The following is a 19,562-nucleotide window of genomic DNA, read 5'->3' on the forward strand; positions in this document are numbered from 1 at the left end:
TCAGAATGAATTATAAGATACTAAAAGAAGCCTAAAAAACAGATCAATAATACCCAATATCTGTAATACTGAAAAAGCTCATATTGGCCCGTTCCAAGCCCATGTTGAACCTAGAGACCCTGCACGACCTGCTGTGACAAGCACAGCTGCATGGGTTAGTCCTACCTAACTCAAAAGCTTGAATTATACAGATAAAATTTCTAAAGTAAGTTAAAAAAAAGTACCAACAAAGCAACAAGCTAAGGAAGCGTTATTAATTAACAGGCCCCGTACTTGTTGGAGTAATCCTTCTGGACTGCAAATATAGGATGCCGGGTTATCACCATCCATCATTTTTAAGCTGCTGCAATAAAATATTTAGTACGTGAACATGGTAGAATAGATACATTTGAAATCAAGCGAATGTGTAAGCAACCTTAATTATCAGGTTAGACAATGAACAAAATTCCAGTCAAAACCTTAAAACTTGGAATCTTACGAAACATGCAAAGCAGCATGACGAGACAAAATTGAAGCTACATGATCATAACCATCTCTAAGAGCACTGTTGTAGTATCAAGCTGTCAATTGAGCAGGGTGTGCTCTCGTCTGGTACCACCAATTTTAGCTGCCAATAGAATAGAAGTTTGCTTCTATTCTTGATATTTCTTCAGAATGTTAGCTGCCTTTGCATGACTATCATCTGCATGATGGAGCAACCGACCACTGTACCATTCCTACAACAAGTCAAGCCACTGTCAGATCTCCTAAGCTCCACATTGTTTTCCAATAAGTTTAATTATGTTATGCCAAGTATTGCATGATAAAGAACCAGACATGATTTAAATTTCCACTTATACATCCATAATTGTCCTTAGTTTACTAACCAGTACATCCTATGACGATTTTTTTTCTTTCCAGAAGACAAGCATCAATGCATTTCATTCTTAATCAAATTGCATCTAACCTAGTGCAGTGTCTTAAGAACCCATTCCATTGTCATGACTTCATACTAAATCATTAAAACACATCTACTTTTAATCATGTTGCGTAAGAGTATTTAAGACTCCAGTAGCAAACAGTCTGCAAGTATAACCCCTAGAAGCAAATAGAGTTAGTTTTAAGAAAAGTTCCACTAAAGATTGAAAATATATATTGCAGGCATTGTTTACAGGCACCTACATAGAAGTGTTTCCTGGCTAAAGAAACAATGTGGTAGTTCGAGGATGAAATACAAACAATGATTTCGTGCACTTTACACTAGGCTTCAGTTATGCAGAAATTTTTCATGGGAAATAATAAAGCAAGCTGCGTCCATCAGTTTCATACAAGGAAAAAACACCCATAATCAGAAAGAATGCTTTCCTCTCCCTCTTCAAAGAATGGAACTTCAGATGGGAGACTTTGTAACAGCCAGCATTTTGTGGTCCCTTCTCTCCCAACTGAGGCTTTCCTTCCTTGCCTGCAGCCATCTTTAGGTCGCCCATCCGAAAAGGAACAACGTTGTAAATAGGAAAAGTTCAATAGCATCCAAATTTCTGTCACAGGAATGAAAGATTTTTAGCATACATGCACTTGTCATAGCAGAGGTCGCACTTGGTGCGATGGCAAGTGCCTTCGCCCATGAGCGGTAGGTCTCGGGTTCGAGACTTGGGAGCAGCCTCTTCATAAATGGGGGTAAGGCTAGCCGACATTCACCTCTCCCAGACCTTGCGTAAAGTGGGAGCCTTGTGCACTGGGTACGACCTTTTATGCACTTGTCATAGCACTGGAATTCACCGATTCCAGGAAACTTCCATCTACCATCACCAAAAGGATGTGCAGGATATCTGTGTGAGCAATGTAACAATGTTGCATAAGAAATCATTGGACTGGCTTCATACTTGTGGTTCTAGTGTAACAGTAACATACTTAAGTCCACCAAAAGGACCAAGACCAACACTAATTTCTTCTATCACAGTACCAATTAAGGATTCAAATTTCTTAGCAAAACTTGACAAGAAATCTTCATATCATTGGAGAGCAGTCCAGCCGCAAAAGAGAGGAACATGGTCAACTCCGAGTGTAAGATAATCATCATTGGAAAATCCATTTTGGTCCCCCTAATATATATGCTTATTCTGATCACCAATCTGGGAGGAAAAAAAACAGAAGAAGTCAACTTCTTTATCTAAATTCAGGATTCAAACTGATGGGCATGTTATGAAGGCCAAACTATCGTTTTTATGTTACATCCCTTTGCAAAGATAAACTTTTTATGCACATCAAAGCTAAAATCAAGTATGCTAATGGGGAACACAGGACCATAGCATGTTGCAGAGCAGGAAACTGAAGAAAAGTTCATACTCTTGTCACAATAGAGTATACAACAACAACAACAACAACAACAAAGCCTTTTCCCACTAAGTGGGGTCGGCTATATGAATCCTAGAACGCCATTGCGCTCGGTTTTGTGTCATGTCCTCCGTTAGATCCAAGTACTCTAAGTCTTTTCTTAGAGTCTCTTCCAAAGTTTTCCTAGGTCTTCCTCTACCCCTTCGGCCCTGAACCTCTGTCCCGTAGTCACATCTTCGAACGGGAGCGTCATTCGGCCTTCTTTGCACATGTCCAAATCACCGGAGCCGATTTTCTCTCATCTTTCCTACAATTTCGGCTACTCCTACTTTACCTCGGATATCCTCATTCCCAATCTTATCCTTTCTCGTGTGCCCACACATCCCACGAAGCATCCTCATCTCCGCTACACCCATTTTGTGTACGTGTTGATGCTTCACCGCCCAACATTCTGTGCCATACAACATCGCTGGCCTTATTGCCGTCCTATAAAATTTTCCCTTGAGCTTCAGTGGCCTACGACGGTCACACAACACGCCAGATGCATTCTAACACTTCATCCATCCAGCTCGTATTCTATGGTTGAGATCTCCATCTAATTCTCCGTTCTCTTGCAAGATAGATCCTAGGTAGCGAAAACGGTCGCTTTTTGTGATCTTCGCTAGATTGCTCCGGTCATTAGTGTGGATAAGTATATAAATGGATAGAGATAGGAAAGCAAACACAAGATGTACGTGGTTCACCCATATTGGCTACGTCCACAGAATAGAAGAGTTCTCATTAATTGTGAAGGGTTTACACAAGTACATAGGTTCAAGCTCTCCTTTAGTGAGTACAAGTGAATGATTTAGTACAAATGACATTAAGAAATATTGTGGGAGAATGATCTCGTAATCACGAAACTTCTAAGTATCGGAGTGTGGAGTCGTCTTGACTTGCCTTATCTGTCTCATAGGTAGATGTGGCATCTTCTCTGGAAGTACTCTTCCTCCATCCAGGGGTGGTATCTTTAACTGGTGGAGATGCACAAGGTAATGTATCAATTTCACTTGAAGCTTACTTGTAGTTTCAGGCTTGGTCAAGCGCGATACAAACCATGTAGTAGGAGTCCCCCAAGTCGCCGAGCTAGGGGGTCTGCTGAAAGAGGTGACAGACAAGGTAAGCAATCAGAGCTCCGACTGATTGTTCACCTTCTCCCCATCTTGCAGCAGCATGAAGGATAAAGAGAAGAAAAATGAGAAGAGATGATATGAGATACTTTTGCTTTTGAAGAAGTAACTTTCCACAGGCTTATTCTTGAACTGAGCTGGAGGGTTTTCTGGTTTCCTCCAGAGTATAAGGCCGACTGAAGAATTTGAGGGTCAAAACAAGTCCATCAAATCTAGAGTACGTTCCACCCTGCTGATATGGGATACTTTTGCTTTTGACAGAGTAATGGATGTATCGGCACGTGTGCTGTTACGCTTGTCTCCACATGCTTCCTTGTATCCTTCGCACTTGCCCTATCTGTTCCTCAAGCAGATGCAGAATCTTCCCTGGAAACATAAGATGTTGAAGATGAGTACTCGAGAGCAATGCCAGGTAAGTAATCAGGTAAGGGGTTCCAGGCAGTCAGTTCTTGGCTGGAAGCTTGATTCCAAGTGCTGACTGATTGCTCTCTTTCTCCTTGTCTTGCAGGTAAAAACAAGGCCAAAGGAAAAGACAGGGAAAAAGCATGATATGGGATACTCTTGCTTTTAACCCTGATGATATGAGATATTCTTGCTCTAGTATAGCTTGTTTGCAGAGGTATTATCGGGGGGAAAGAAAGCTGAATATTTCGAAAGGCTTCGTTGGGAGTGCCCTCTCAGATATGATGAAGGGTTGAGCATTTTTGCAGGTCTGCCTGTCCGTTGGGGATGGAGGTTGACATATATAGGAGTCTCCCTAACAAGTAGTAATGCTATTCCTTTACCCTGCTTGGTCATAGCACGGTAGTGGGAGCTGTCAGTTTCACATGTTTTAACTCTGTCAGAGCACTTTGAAAAAGTGGTCTGTGGTATCTGGCTCTCGAGATTCGGAGAACGATGCCTCTTCGATTTTTGAGAAAGCAATCATGTTGGGGGTCTGGCTCTCGAGATTCGGAGAGCAGTGTCTCTTCGATTTTTGAGGAAGTAATCATGTTGGGAGTCTGGCTCTCGAGATTCGGAGGGCGGTGCCTCTTCGATTTTGGAGCAAGCAATCTTGTTGGGAGTGTTGTCTCGAATGTGAGTAAAGGTTGGGCATGTTTGCTAGTCTACCTTGCCACGAAGCACAAAGGTTGATACACAGGGACTTTCCAATTATCCAGCAATGGTACTGTTCCTTTACCCTCTCTTCGATTTTGAGAAAGTAGTCATGTTGGGAGTCTGGCTCTCGAGATTCGGAGGACGGTGCCTCTTCGATTTTGGAGCAAGCAATCTTGTTGGGAGTGTTTTCTCGAATGTGAGTAAAGGTTGGGCATGTTTGCTAGTCTACCTTGCCACGAAGCACAGAGGTTGACACACAGGGAGTTTCCAATTATCCAGCAGTGGTACTGTTCCTTTACCCTTGTGGGTAATAATATGGTAGCTAGACCTTCAAAATTTATGTGTCTAAACTTTGTTAGTGTTGTTTTTTTGCTATTCTTTTACCTTTCTTGGTCAGAGCGATGTAGTGGGAGCTGCAAGCTTCACGTGCTCAACTTTGGCAGAGAACTTTGGCAAAGTTATCTGTGGTACCCATGAGCTATTGTTGCGTGTGGGAAGTGGGTGATTGAACAGTAAGATTCATGTGCTTTCTACTTCACCAGAAGTCTTCGACAGAATGCCCATAATTTCTGCAAAGCTGAGTGTGCGTGTGACAGGTGCTGACAAGGCTAGAAAAGTAGGTGCCTCTTCGATTTCTGAGATCGGCCCTCGTGGTCTCTGAGCAGCCCAGCTTTTGAGAAAGCGAGCGCCTCTTCGATTGATTCGAAGAACGATGCCTCATCGATTTTTGAGAAAGCAGTCACGCTGGGGGTCTGGCTCTCGAAGATTCGGGGAGCAGTGTCTCTTCAATTTTTTAGAAAGTAATCATGTTGGGAGTCTGGCTCTCGAGATTCGGAGGGCGGTGCCTCTTCGATTTTGGAGCAAGCAATCTTGTTGGGAGTGTTTTCTCGAATGTGAGTAAAGGTTGGGCATGTTTGCTAGTCTACCTTGCCACGAAGCACAGAGGTTGACACACAGGGACTTTCCAATTATCCAGCAATGGTACTGTTCCTTTACCCTCTCTTCGATTTTTAAGAAAGTAGTCATGTTGGGATTCTGGCTCTCGAGATTCGGAGGACGGTGCCTCTTCGATTTTGGAGCAAGCAATCTTATTGGGAGTGTTTTCTCGAATGTGAGTAAAGGTTGGGCATGTTTGCTAGTCTACCTTGCCACGAAGCACAGAGGTTGACACACAGGGACTGTCCAATTATCCAGCAGTGGTACTGTTCCTTTACCCTTGTGGGTAATAATATGGTAGCTAGACCTTCAAAATTTATGGGTCTAAACTTTGTTAGTGCTGTTTCTTTGCTATTCTTTTACCCTTCTTGGTCAGAGCGATGTAGTGGGAGCTGCAAGCTTCACGTGCTCAACTTTGGCAGAGAACTTTGGCAAAGTTTTCTGTGGTACCCATGAGCTATTGCTGCGTGTGGGAAGTGGGTGATTGAACAGTAAGATTCATGTGTTTTCTACTTCCCCAGAAGTCTTCGACAGAATGCCCATAATTTCCGCAAAGCTGAGTGTGCGTGTGACAGGTGCTGACAAGGCTGGAAAAGTAGGTGCCTCTTCGATTTCTGAGATCGGCCCTCGTGGTCTCTGGGGAGCCCAGCTTTTGAGAAAGCGAGCGCCTCTTCAATTTCTGAGACCAGCCTTCGTGGTCTTTGAGCAGCCCAACTTTTGAGAAAGCAAACGCCTCTTAGATTTCTGAGATCAACCCTCGTGATCTCTAAGCAGCCCAGCTTTTGAGAAAGCAAACGCCTCTTCGATTTCTGAGCAGGCGCCTCTTCGATTTCTGAAGCTCCGTCGAGTGCAGATTTTTATAAGGGCTGGCATTAAGTTCCAAAGCACACTTGAATCTCCACCAGTAGAAGCTTCATTCTTGCACTTCTAAGATCTTGATTTGTCCGACCTCTTCTCTCTTCAACACCTTTGAAAATGTCTGGCCCCTCCGACCGTCGTTTTGACTTGAACCTTGTTGAAGAGGCAGCCCCGCCTTCTCCAGACAACATATGGCGCCCATCCTTCGTCTCCCCTATTGGTCCTCTTACCGTTGGGGATTCCGTGATGAAGAATGATATGACCGCTGCGGTGGTGGCCAGGAACCTTCTCACTCCCAAAGATAACAGACTACTTTCCAAACGGTCTGATGAGTTAGCTGTTAAGGATTCGCTGGCTCTCAGTGTTCAGTGTGCAGGTTCTGTGTCTAATATGGCCCAACGCCTATTTGCTCGAACCCGCCAAGTTGAATCATTGGCGGCTGAAGTGATGAGTCTCAAACAGGAGATTAGAGGGCTCAAACATGAGAATAAACAGTTGCACCGGCTCGCACATGACTATGCTACAAACATGAAGAGGAAGCTTGACCAGATGAAGGAAACTGATGGTCAGGTTTTACTTGATCATCAGAGATTTGTAAGTTTGTTCCAAAGGCATTTATTGCCTTCGTCTTCTGGGGCTGTACCGCGTAATGAAGCTCCAAATGATCAACCTCTGATGCCTCCTCCTTCTAGGGTTCTGTCCAGTACTGAGGCTCCAAATGATCCCCCTCCGGTGCCTTCTCTTTCTGGGGCTCTACCGACTGCTGAGACTTCTCCTAAGCAACCTTTGTGAAGGCTCCCTCTTATGTGTTTATTTTGACTCATGTATATGTACATATTTGTAGCTTATCGGGGATATCAATAAATAAGCTTTCCTTCATTTCAACGTATTGTGTTAAATACACCAAAGCCTTCTTCGCTAAGTTCTTTGAATTTTCTTTTGTTGAAGCTTGTATGTTGAAGCTTTCTGAGTGGAGCATGTAGGTTGGGGTAGTGTTCCCTTAATTTTCCGAGTGAGGAAAACTTCTCGGTTTGAGACTTGGAAAATCCAAGTCACTGAGTGGGATCGGCTATATGAATCTTAGAACGCCATTGTGCTCAATCCTGTGTCATGTCCTTCGTTAGATCCAAGTACTCTAAGTCTTTTCTTAGAGTCTCTTCCAAAGTTTTCCTAGGTCTTCCTTTACCCCTTCGGCCATGAACCTCTGTCCCATCGTCGCATCTTCTAATCGGAGCGTCAGTAGGCCTTCTTTGCACATGTCCAAACCACCGTAACCGATTTTCTCTCATCTTTCCTTCAATTTCGGCTACTCCTACTTTACCCCGGATATCCTCATTCCTAATCTTATCATTTCTTGTGTGCCCACACATCCAACGAAGCATCCTCATCTCCGCTACACCCATTTTGTGTACGTGTTGATGTTTCACCGCCCAACATTCTGTGCCATACAGCATCGCCGGCCTTATTGCCGTCCTATAAAATTTTCCCTTGAGCTTCAGTGGCATACGGCGGTCACATAACACGCCGGATGCACTCTTCCACTTCATCCATCCAGCTTGTATTCTATGGTTGAGATCTCCATCTAATTCTCCGTTCTTTTGCAAGATAGATCCTAGGTAACGAAAACGGTCGCTCTTTGGTATTTCTTGATCTCCGATCCTCACCCCTAACTCGTTTTGGCCTCCATTTGCACTGAACTTGCACTCCATATATTCTGTCTTTGATCGGCTTAGGCGAAGACCTTTAGATTCCAACACTTCTCTCCAAAGGTTAAGCTTTGCATTTACCCCTTCCTGAGTTTCATCTATCAACACTATATCGTCTGCGAAAAGCATACACCAAGGAATATCATCTTGAATATGTCTTGTTAACTCATCCATTACCAACGCAAAAAGGTAAGGACTTAAGGATGAGCCTTGATGTAATCCTACAGTTATGGGAAAGCTTTCGGTTTGTCCTTCATGAGTTCTTACGGCAGTCTTTGCTCCTTCATACATATCCTTTATAGCTTGGATATATGCTACTCGTACTCCTTTCTTCTCTAAAATCCTCCAAAGAATGTCTCTTGGGACCCTATCATACGCTTTTTCCAAATCTATAAAGACCATGTGTAAATCCTTTTTCCCATCTCTATATCTTTCCATCAATCTTCGTAAGAGATAGATTGCCTCCATGGTTGAGCGCCCTGGCATGAACCCGAATTGGTTGTCCGAAACCCGTGTCTCTTGCCTCAATCTATGCTCAATGACTCTCTCCCAGAGCTTCATTGTATGACTCATTAGCTTAATACCCCTATAGTTCATGCAATTTTGTACGTCGCCCTTATTCTTGTAGATAGGCACCAAAGTGCTCGTTCGCCACTCATTTGGCATCTTCTTCGTTTTCAAAATCCTATTGAAAAGGTCAGTGAGCCATGTTATACCTGTCTCTCCCAAAAGTTTCCACACTTCGATTGGTATATCGTCTGGGCCTATTGCTTTTTTATGCTTCATTTTCTTCAAAGCTACAACCACTTCTTCCTTCCGGATTCGACGATAAAAAGAGTAGTTTCTACACTCTTCTGAGTTACTCAACTCCCCTAAAGAAGCACTCATTTCATGTCCTTCATTGAAAAGATTATGAAAATAACCTCTCCATCTGTCTTTAACCGCGTTCTCTGTAGCAAGAACCTTTCCATCCTCATCCTTGATGCACCTCACTTGGTTTAGGTCCCTTGTCTTCTTTTCCCTTGCTCTAGATAGTTTATAGATATCCAACTCTCCTTCTTTGGTATCTAGTCGTTTATACATATCGTCGTAAGCCGCTAACTTAGCTTCTCTGACAGCTTTCTTCGCCTCTTGCTTCGCTTTTCTATACCTTTCACCATTTTCATCGGTCCTCTCCTTGTATAAGGCTTTACAACATTCCTTCTTAGCCTTCACCTTTATTTGTACCTCCTCATTCCACCACCAAGATTCCTTTTGGTGTGGGGCAAAGCCCTTGGACTCTCCTAATACCTCTTTTGCTACTTTTCGGATACAACTAGCCATGGAATCCCACATTTGGCTAGCTTCCCCCTCTCTATCCCACACACATTGGGTGATTACCTTCTCTTTGAAAATGACTTGTTTTTCTTCTTTTAGATTCCACCATCTAGTCCTTGGGCACTTCCAAGTCTTGTTCTTTTGTCTTACTCTTTTGATATGTACATCCATCACCAACAAGCGATGTTGATTAGCCACGCTCTCTCCTGGTATAACTTTGCAATCCTTACAAGTTATACGATCCCCTTTCCTCATTAGAAGAAAATCTATTTGTGTTTTTGACGACCCACTCTTGTAGGTGATCACATGTTCTTCTCTCTTCTTAAAGAAGGTGTTGGCTAAGAAGAGATCATATGCCATTGCAAAATCCAAGATAGCTTCCCCATCCTCGTTTCTCTCCCCAAAACCATGGCCACCATGAAAACCTCCATAGTTGCCTGTCTCCCTGCCCACGTGTCCATTTAAATCTCCTCCTATAAATAACTTCTCCGTCTGAGCAATTCCTTGCACCAAGTCTCCAAGATCTTCTCAAAATTTCTCCTTCGAACTCGTATCCAACCCTACTTGAGGTGCGTACGCACTAATCACATTGATAAGTTCTTGTCCTATTACAATCTTGATTGCCATGATTCTATCTCCTACCCTCTTGACATCTACAACATCTTGTACCAAGGTCTTGTCCACGATGATGCCAACACCGTTTCTCGTTCTATTTGTGCCCGAATACCAAAGTTTAAACCCTGAGTTTTCTAGATCCTTTGCCTTACTACCAACCCACTTAGTTTCTTGTAGGCACATAATATTTATCCTTCTCCTCACCATAACTTCCACTACTTCCATAGATTTTCCCGTTAAGGTTCCTATATTCCACGTTCCTAAACGCATTTTGCTCTCTTGAACTCTACCCTTCTGTCCTAGCTTCTTCACCCTCCCCCGTCTAATAGGATCAAAGTACTTCTTTTGTGTGTCCCGGGTAAAGTTGATAGGAGCATATGCTCCCAAACAACTTTGAGTGGAGTCGTTCGAAAAGAAGTTTCTATGGCCCCCTTGCTCATTTAACACTGCATCCGGGTGCCGATGGAGATACAGCGACCCTGGGTAAATTAAGCATTCCAGTACTGCCATGTGCACTTTACCAATAAAGGCCAAACAGTCAAATGGGATTTCAAAATTGCAGAGAAAACAAACCTCTATGATCCAAGGCGGAAGAGTTACACCCCCTTTTCTGCTAGAAGAAGAGTTAACATTTGAGTGAAAAGACAAGGCAACATGCAACTTCAAACCTGAGTCAGAAATCAGTTAGAAAAGCCCTTCATATAGAGACCAATCATATGCAAGAGGAGAGAAACGCTCTACGATTCCCCACCAAACCTCAACTGCAATTCCGTGGACACCTGCCAACTTGAGTGCTTTTTAGAGCTACAGTTAAGGCCTTGATTCTGAAACAACAATAAATCGAGCAATATATAAGGAGATTCTGTCTCACTTGAAAGGAAACTAAATTAAAAATAAATAAATTTAGAACCATTTTGAAACGTACGTATATATAACTTGAATTGGGAAGAGATCAAAATAGTTAGCTACAACCTTGTAGCTAATCAAACTCCGTCGTTTAAAAGAGTATAACAATTAAATTAAGAATGAAAATGCATCATAGCCTCATCAACAGACAGTCATAATAAAACTTACTTCCTAATCCTTGGACGCCCCGTACCATCAATGCAGAAGGCATCAATAGGCATCATCACATATATGGGAATTCTCTTATCTAGGGATGATGACAATATCGAGGACCTCGAATTCTCTCGTGCATCCATACTGCAAGCAACAAATCATCTAATTATCACAGAGACACATTTATACGATCCAATTTGAACATTCAAAAGCAATAAACTAGCTCAGAAACTTCTCTTCAAATCAATTAAAAGCATTCACGTCTAAATTTCATTGTTTGAATTCATCAGCAACCCAACTGAACCTAGTCAAGTATTCACTTCAGTAAACCCTACAGAAGCTCAAAACTTTATAAATTTTCCTGCGTTTTCTCGGGAACCAAACAGACAGTGCAACTAAAAAGAAAACGGAAAAAAAAACGTAATTGTGTGAGATAAACCTGAGAATACTGTTTCCGGCAAGGGATGGGCTGCAGCGAGTGAAGAGGCCTTTTTTAAAGACGGGAAGAGTCGAAACGTTTCGGAGGAGGTTTCGGTGGTCGGGCTTGTCGTCGAAACTGACTTCTCTGAAGCAGAAGAAGCTCCTCCTCGCTGTTGTGCATTTGCAGACGACTGCCATTGTCCGCCATTGCTATCGATCACAGAGAATCTCTTAGCGATAGAGAGAGCAAATCCCAGTGTTTATAATTTTCATTTGCAACTGAAATGTACTGACCGACTCTGTGTTGTGGTATTTTTGGGTATCTGTTTAGTTTTGTGGCATCTTCGCACACTTATTTCTACTTCTCACACATCACTTATTAATTTATGTCATTTGACTGTTTCAATTGATCGACAGTCAGGAAATAATAGAGGTGTGTGAAAAGTAAAAATGAGTGTATAGATTAGGGGTGCAACTCGGGCTGGTTGGACGGGTTGGAAGGTCAACCCAATCCTAACCCAATTTTTACAATTCAGGCTTGGGTTGAGTTTCATTCGGGTTCATTTGGGCTCGGGTTTAATTGGGTTCGGGTTTACTTGGTTGGGTTCGGGGTTGCCCAACTATTTTGAGTGTAATATTGTAATAACTTAGTTTGCAAGAATTCCTAAAAAAATTAAGCCAAGTAGCATCAAAGCTAGTTAACTTTAATTTCATAAATAAATCAAAGTTGATGAGCAATTGCTTCGAAACACAAAGAATTTAGGTTTTGGAGACTAATGATTATAAAGCTTTAGGATTTAGAGATTATGAATATGAGCTAACTAATCAAAGTTTCTTATTTTTGGACTTGGCCCACTTGGATGTAGTATGAGCATAAATTGATATGATTTACAATCTTGTTAGATTGGGTTTAATTAATCGGGTTGGAGATGGACGGGCAAATTGTCACACCCCGATCCCAACATACATCCAGGATCGACACGTGACGTCACCAAATACCCGTATATCTAACATACCCCGCCTCCGAGATATGTACAAAGTATAGATCAAGATTCAAATTTCATAGCATTTTTCGTACATTTTATGGTTGCATCTAACTTCCTCGTTAGACTGCCTACGTACCCTAAATAGGGATCAAGCCATTCGTAGTTCGTCATTCACTACACACCGACTTTTATCACAGTACGTCAAATCAAAAAGCATAGCATTTCTCAATCAATTGTTAGAATTAACAAGCATGAAATTACTAGGTTTAGGCCTACATAACAAACTCACATGACATTCAAGGTTTCCATTCCACCCATCATATAAATCACTATGTTTTCAACATAATATCGCAATCCAAGCATGTAACATATCAAAGGATCAACCAAGCACAATATTTTCCTCTAGTCACATTCATTAATTAATCTAATCATATTAATAACAACTATATCCAACGTCATTTCACAATCCCGTCAATTAATCAATTCATGAATCAAAGATGCACGATTTTAACTTTTAACTATATTAATCAACCAATGAGATAACATACCATTTCACCAATTCAATTAGAGAACTCTATATAATTCCCTACTTGAGTTATGAGTAATAACATGGTATATAAATTCACAAGGTCTATTGTGGGTAATTCCCATTCACTCGAATCTAGGGTTCTAGACTAATCTTATGGGAATAAGCAAAAGCAAGGATTCCGAACCACTCAACGGAACCAAAATACCAAACGGTTTCTCGTACTCTACCCAGACATGTCATCTGTAAAATCAGTGCCTACATCAAGGGAATGGTGCACTGGCAAATCAGAACTCGGTTAAGTTGCGAAGCTCGGGCGAGTGACAATAATACAATTATGTGATATTCAATAAAAAACATACCATCGATCCCGATCTATAAACATCGAGTATAGAATCATGCTTTATGAAATCATAATCAAGTAGCTGAAAACCCCGAAGGAGTCACCCAGACATCCCACGACTTTTCCTATTCAAACCACCAAGATTCCAAAAAAAACTAGGGCTAGAGGGACTCAGTTCGGCCGAAGCCTACATAAGTAACCAAACAGGAAGTGGCCCCCCAAAACGGATTAACCAAGCAGAGCCACCCCTGAGGAAGTAACCAAGTAGGCAGTGACCCCCCAATGCGGATTAACCAAGCAGAGTCACTTCTACAGCCGTTAGGAAGTGATCACCCAATGCGGATTAACCAAGCATGATCACTCCTAAGCATACATGGCCATAAGGATCGCCCAACGCGGATTAACCAAGCGCGGTCCATATATAGTATGGTCCCCAATAGGGATTAACCAAGCAGGGTCAAGATAATCAAGTAGGTAGTGACCCCTAAACGCGGATTAACCAAGCAGAGTCACACTTACAGAACTGTTAAGCAGTGATCACCCAATGCAGACTAACCAAGCATGATCACCCCTAAGTATAAATGGCCATAAGGATCGCCCAACGCAGATTAACCAAGTGCGATCCATATATAGTATGGTCCCCCAACGCGGATTAACCAAGCAGGACCATCCATGTACCACTGCTACATGATGCAGTTAGATCAACACACAAACCACTTACCCTTAACTCATCTGCTATGATTTACATCGTAATCACTTGCATTATCAACTTCTCATGACCACTATCTTATCATACAAGCATAAAGGTTCTACATAATACTTCTCATAAGATTCTGGGTTCACATTGTCATAAAAACAATCATACACATCATACTAATCATACATATCTAACCACATTTCATAAACGTTTCCAAGCTACAGTCGATTCACAATTAATAAACATAGATCAATGCTAAAAATAAAAATAACAATTCAATAGAAAGCACATTTAATAAACAAGTATAACTCAATATGGTCCCACTAATACATATATCGAGACACACGTCAACTGGGAACAACACGTCATCGTAATGAGCCAACTAAGCTCCATCAAGCCTCAACAACAAACTAGAGATAAACGACACTCTAGAGTAGAGCACGTTGACTAGAACGTCAACCGTCGATAAGGTAGGTCCATTAAGGTCAACAATCTAAGGTTATTCAATCCGGAAGATTTGCACATTGGATTTCCGATCTATAAGTTCTCAAAGGTCCAACAACTGATAACTAGGGTGCTCACAAAATTGTACGACGATCCAACGATCGGATTGTTATCAATCACACAAACAAGTGGTGGTCCAATTTAATCACCACACCAAACAATTGAATTTCAGGAAACCGAGCTAGACATAGGTTCATAGGGTCACTAGAAGGTATTTGGTACTTAGACAATACTCGTAGACCGTCCCATGCACCGCCACACGTGGTGGTAGCCAAGGTGGAGGGTTTAGAAAACCTGAATTTTCAACATTAACTAAGTGAGCTCAAATTTACGTGGTAGCTAGAGCTCAACAAAGGAAACACTTTTCACATCTAGGCCGACAATAAATTCTAACCGGAAACCGTCCAAATTCATCGAAGAAAACCGGATTTCTAGGGTTCTAAACACCTAACTCTAAAATGAATACAAAAGCACAAACTAAGCATACCAACTTGAAGATTATGAAGAGTAGATGAAGTTTCATACCTTAATCAAAGGAAATGGTTGCCGGAATCACCAGAAAAAATGATAAAATTGCCGAAAAAGTCGTGAGCTTTGTGGCTTCGAACTGCAAAGATGGAAAAGAAAATGGGAAATCTAACACTACAGAGATGTAGGGCTCGTCAAGAGCTTTCCATGGACACCAAGATCACCCAAAACGAAGCTCGGACAGAGGAGATACAAGTGGGTCAAGTTGGTGGGTTAACGAGTCCAATCTCCCCCCAAAACGGGTTAGAATCAGACCTCCTCCCTTTTTTTTTTTATTTATTTAAGAAACATCCCTCCTTTCTAATTGGTCCCTCACCCTTTTATCTCAATGGTCCCTTTCCCACAAGGTGGGAGTTTTAAAATAAATTTAAAATCTATAATTTAGTAAAACAACTTCAAATGTCCGTAACTATACCGTTATAATCCGGACTTGCAAACGGCTTTCACCTATGCGTTCGTGCTTTGGAGATCTATTCGAAGATATAAATTATAACCTCGAAAAGTCTATGATTTTAAATAATTAATTTCTAAACTTCAAACTTCGTAACTAGTTTAATTAAAATCTAAATTCAAACAAATTAAAGTAAATTCTCGAGAAATAATCTAAAATCTCAATAATACAAATACGTAGATTATAACAGTGAAATCTAGGAACAGAATTTCACACAAATGATCAACCCAACTTAACCCAATCAATGAACAAGTTGAAATGGGTTACGTTCGGGCGGGTTATAACTTAAAAAAAAAAAACCTTCTTGTTCGGGTTTAAAGTCAAGTTGGACATGTGCGAGTTCAGATTGGCCTAACTCAAGTTGCACCCCTAGTGTGGATATCACCACTCAAAATTATCATTGTATGTATTTTTTATTTGTCAAAAGATATTTGCATTAGGATAATACAGGTAACCAAAATTTTAAACTAAATATGCAAATGTGTTATCAATAAAAAATAAACATTTTGATTTGATTCCTAATTTTCAAGTATTGAGTTACGAATCAACTAGCCCTTCAGATTCCATGCTTGTTAGTAAACACGCAAAATGTCAAGAACTGGGTGAAAGCTTGAGTTGGTTCTCCCCCATAAACCTAATAGAAGGCTGCTCCCATTGCTTGGGAACCTCCTAATATTCGTTGGTATAATATTGATGGTTCAAGATTGGTGCAGGTGGAGTTCTCTGTCAATTTGGGACACAGAAATTTTATTGACGAAGGTGTTTGCTGTCACTTTGTTCTAACAAAATTTGGTTGAGAGCTATTATCCTCTTGATACAATTGTGAGTAGATGCAAAACATTGATGAGTCAATTGGTTAGATGTGAGCTGACCTGAAGCATGAAGCATGTTTCCAAGGAGCGGAATTGTGTTGCTCATCAGTTGCAAAATTGGAGTTTTAATATGGATCTCGGCAACTTTGTCTTCAATACCCCCCCCCCCCCGCCAATGCGGCCTGCCTGGATTGGATCAACTCTCGTAGATGATTTTATTGGCGTTGCTAAGATGTGTTTTGCTTGTACGGATGTTTTACATTAGGTTCTTCAAATGTCTTCATTTAAATGGAACTAAGATTAAAATGGAATGACACCAAAAAAAAAAAAAAAAAACCACTACCTCATCAGACACAAAGACAAAAGCTAAATTCTCAATGCGTATGTAGTCATCAACAACTCATTATGTAAACCCATTATGTAAATCTAACACCCTTGTATATGTAATCTCAACCTAAGACGTTTGGCCCCTCCCAAACTTTCTTAGTAGCTAAACAAAACCTTTCAGATGCCTTTTTGCAGTTAAGCTTTTATACCAAAACCAGACCTTTTTTGGTGTAACAAGTAATGTCACCTAACCATTCCCATCCAAATGAAATTCATAAAAGAGTGCAAAAGAAAAATGAGCATTTGTTACATAACAGAATTGGTCTTTTGCGGCGCACAAAGAGCGTTGTAAACAATTATTCATGGCGTGAGTCCCCAAGCAGTAAAAACCCCTACCGTAAAATATGTTTTTGTAAAAAAACGTTCTCTAGTAGCCATGAATAATTTAAGCAAAACACGTCGTAAATGCCCTTTAAGGCGTGCCTTGCGCGTCTTAATTGGTATTAGATACAGCGTTAATGAAGTGTCATAATATTGCAAAAACAATTACGGCATGCCTGTGTGCCGTAATTTATATTTGATACCGCGTTTGTTGAGTGTCGTAACACTGTGAAACCAATTACGGCATACGTCGTTCATCGTAAACGAAGACTAGCATTAACAATTACTGCTGATTTTGCATACAGTAACTTACATTTATTTTAATTTTAATTTTTAATATATAAATAAATATATATATATATATATATATATAAAAGAATCGACAAAATTACACATTTACTATAATACAATAATTTCATTAATAATCATATTGTTCTATTTTCTTCAATCCAATCAACTTTATTGGGAACTAAAACAAAAGGAGAGAAAGAGAGAGTTCCCAACCTGTCTCAACTTCGTCTTTGGAAACTAGGCGCTGGGAATGGATAGAATTCCCAACCAAGATACTCTAGCTAGTCAAAGGAGATGGATTCGATTGGTAAGTTAAGAGCTAGTCAAAACAAAATGTTAACTGAGAAATTGATAAAGACTTTAATACTAATAAAATTAAGTATAAACTTTTCCACTCGTTACCGTTGCATTTGCAACCTCTTCATTTAAAAATTCACCAAAGACTTGAATGCTACCTGAAAAATAGTAAAAAGAAATAGAATAAATAAGTGAATATAAATCATACCAAAGGAACTCAATCAAATTATCATTTTTATCCAATATCCAATAGTACAAACTAAACAAAGTACTACACTACTACTATAACAGACTCACAGAGTACTAGGCTAAGCAACAAAGTCAATAATTGAAGTACTAGGCTAAAGCCCCACAGTGTTATTCTACTACTACAACATACTCACAGATTATTTGGATTTTCAAAACAGATTATTTGGATTGCAGTATCACTATAAGTCTGTAACAACTCCATCTCCTTTGCAAAAGTAGAACCTTGCTGAGTTACCCCATGTGACCTGGATGTCCGGGGCGTGCATACAAAGAAACACAAGTCACTCTGCAATCCCAACCAAATCATAAAGAGAGAGAGAGAGAGAGCAAAATTAACAAATCCCCAACACCATAATTAAAACTATTCAGAATTTTGAAACATAACCAAGTCTAAAACTGAAAATCAAGAGTTTGCACTATAATTCTAGAATTATCTATTCCTTATGATGACTTGTAAACTGAAAATTAAAAGCCGTGATTTTGTACTCGATGACAGATTGAAAACAAGCACTAAGTGGTTACTAAATGACAAAGGGGCTTACTATCAGCACTTGAAATAACAAAACCCTAATTTTGCACTCAAATTGCCAAAAATTAAACAAATTATAATTAACATTTGATTCCAGAATTGACGAAATCCAAATCTCTAAATTCAAATTCAAATCCCTAAATCTAGAAAACCCCAATTTATTTCAATCTTAAATCCCTAACTGCATACCTTATTTGGAACATAGATGGTGGTCAGGAGTCAGGACCGTCAAGTGCAGGTGGTGGGAAAGAGTCGAGAGTTGACACAAGATGATGGTGGTACCGTGGTTTGAGACGAGAGAGATATCGAGGTTGTTGCAATTGGGAGATACGAATATGAAAAGAGTGAAAGTCGAGAAAGAGACTGCGTGAGAAAGGCAGAGAGAGACAGACAAAACCTGAGATAGGTGTAGATTGAATATCTTTGGATCTGAAATCAACAGTCCAGGCTGGGTACCGGTTCCTCATTTATTAAAGAAAAATAAAGGGATGTTGAGGAAGCCGTGAGATCTTGATTCAAGAAAAATAAAAGAACGCACGGGGTGAGAAATTTAGGCGGAAGTTAGACGCCATTATTTATGACGTGTTATTCGTGCTATAAAACGTAGGTACCCAAATATATAGAAAATTTACTCTACGACATAACATAAAGCCTTAAAAGAGAAGGAAAGTGCATCGTATAAATTGTCAAATATGCCACACAACACTTATTTTTTTTTTTATTTAATGACTAGCATAAAAGTGATGTCGTGAATGCGAGATTATGCGCAAGTATTACGACATGAACTTTATGAATGTCATGAATAATATCATTTAAGGCATGCCCATTTGTACACCGTATATTTCAAGTCGTAAAATACTCAAACTGTTGTAGTCTATTGATTTAATTAAATTAGTTATGAAATTTGAAGTTTGGAAAGTAATTATCTAAAATTCGTTGACCTTTCAAGGTCACAAGTAACGTATTCAAATAGATTTTGAAACTACGAGCACATAGGCAAAAGCCATTTGCGAGTCCGGATTATAACGGTATAGATACGGACATTTGAAGTTGTGTTACTAATCTATAGATTTTAAATTTATTATAAATTCCCTTCTGGTGGGGAAGAGGAAAAGGATATTTATGTGAGTTAAAGGAACCAATGAAAAGG

At 40.3% G+C, this 19,562-nt stretch overlaps 1 pseudogene; it reads right to left on the bottom strand.

Annotated features, from left to right (window-relative positions):
* Positions 1 to 30: 30 nt before the first annotated feature.
* On the bottom strand, positions 31 to 18,879 carry LOC126617084 (inactive beta-amylase 4, chloroplastic-like; annotated as a pseudogene).
* Positions 18,880 to 19,562: the final 683 nt, after the last annotated feature.

The sequence above is a fragment of the Malus sylvestris genome, chromosome 3, assembly GCF_916048215.2.
Source record: "Malus sylvestris chromosome 3, drMalSylv7.2, whole genome shotgun sequence".
Lineage (NCBI taxonomy): Eukaryota > Viridiplantae > Streptophyta > Magnoliopsida > Rosales > Rosaceae > Malus > Malus sylvestris.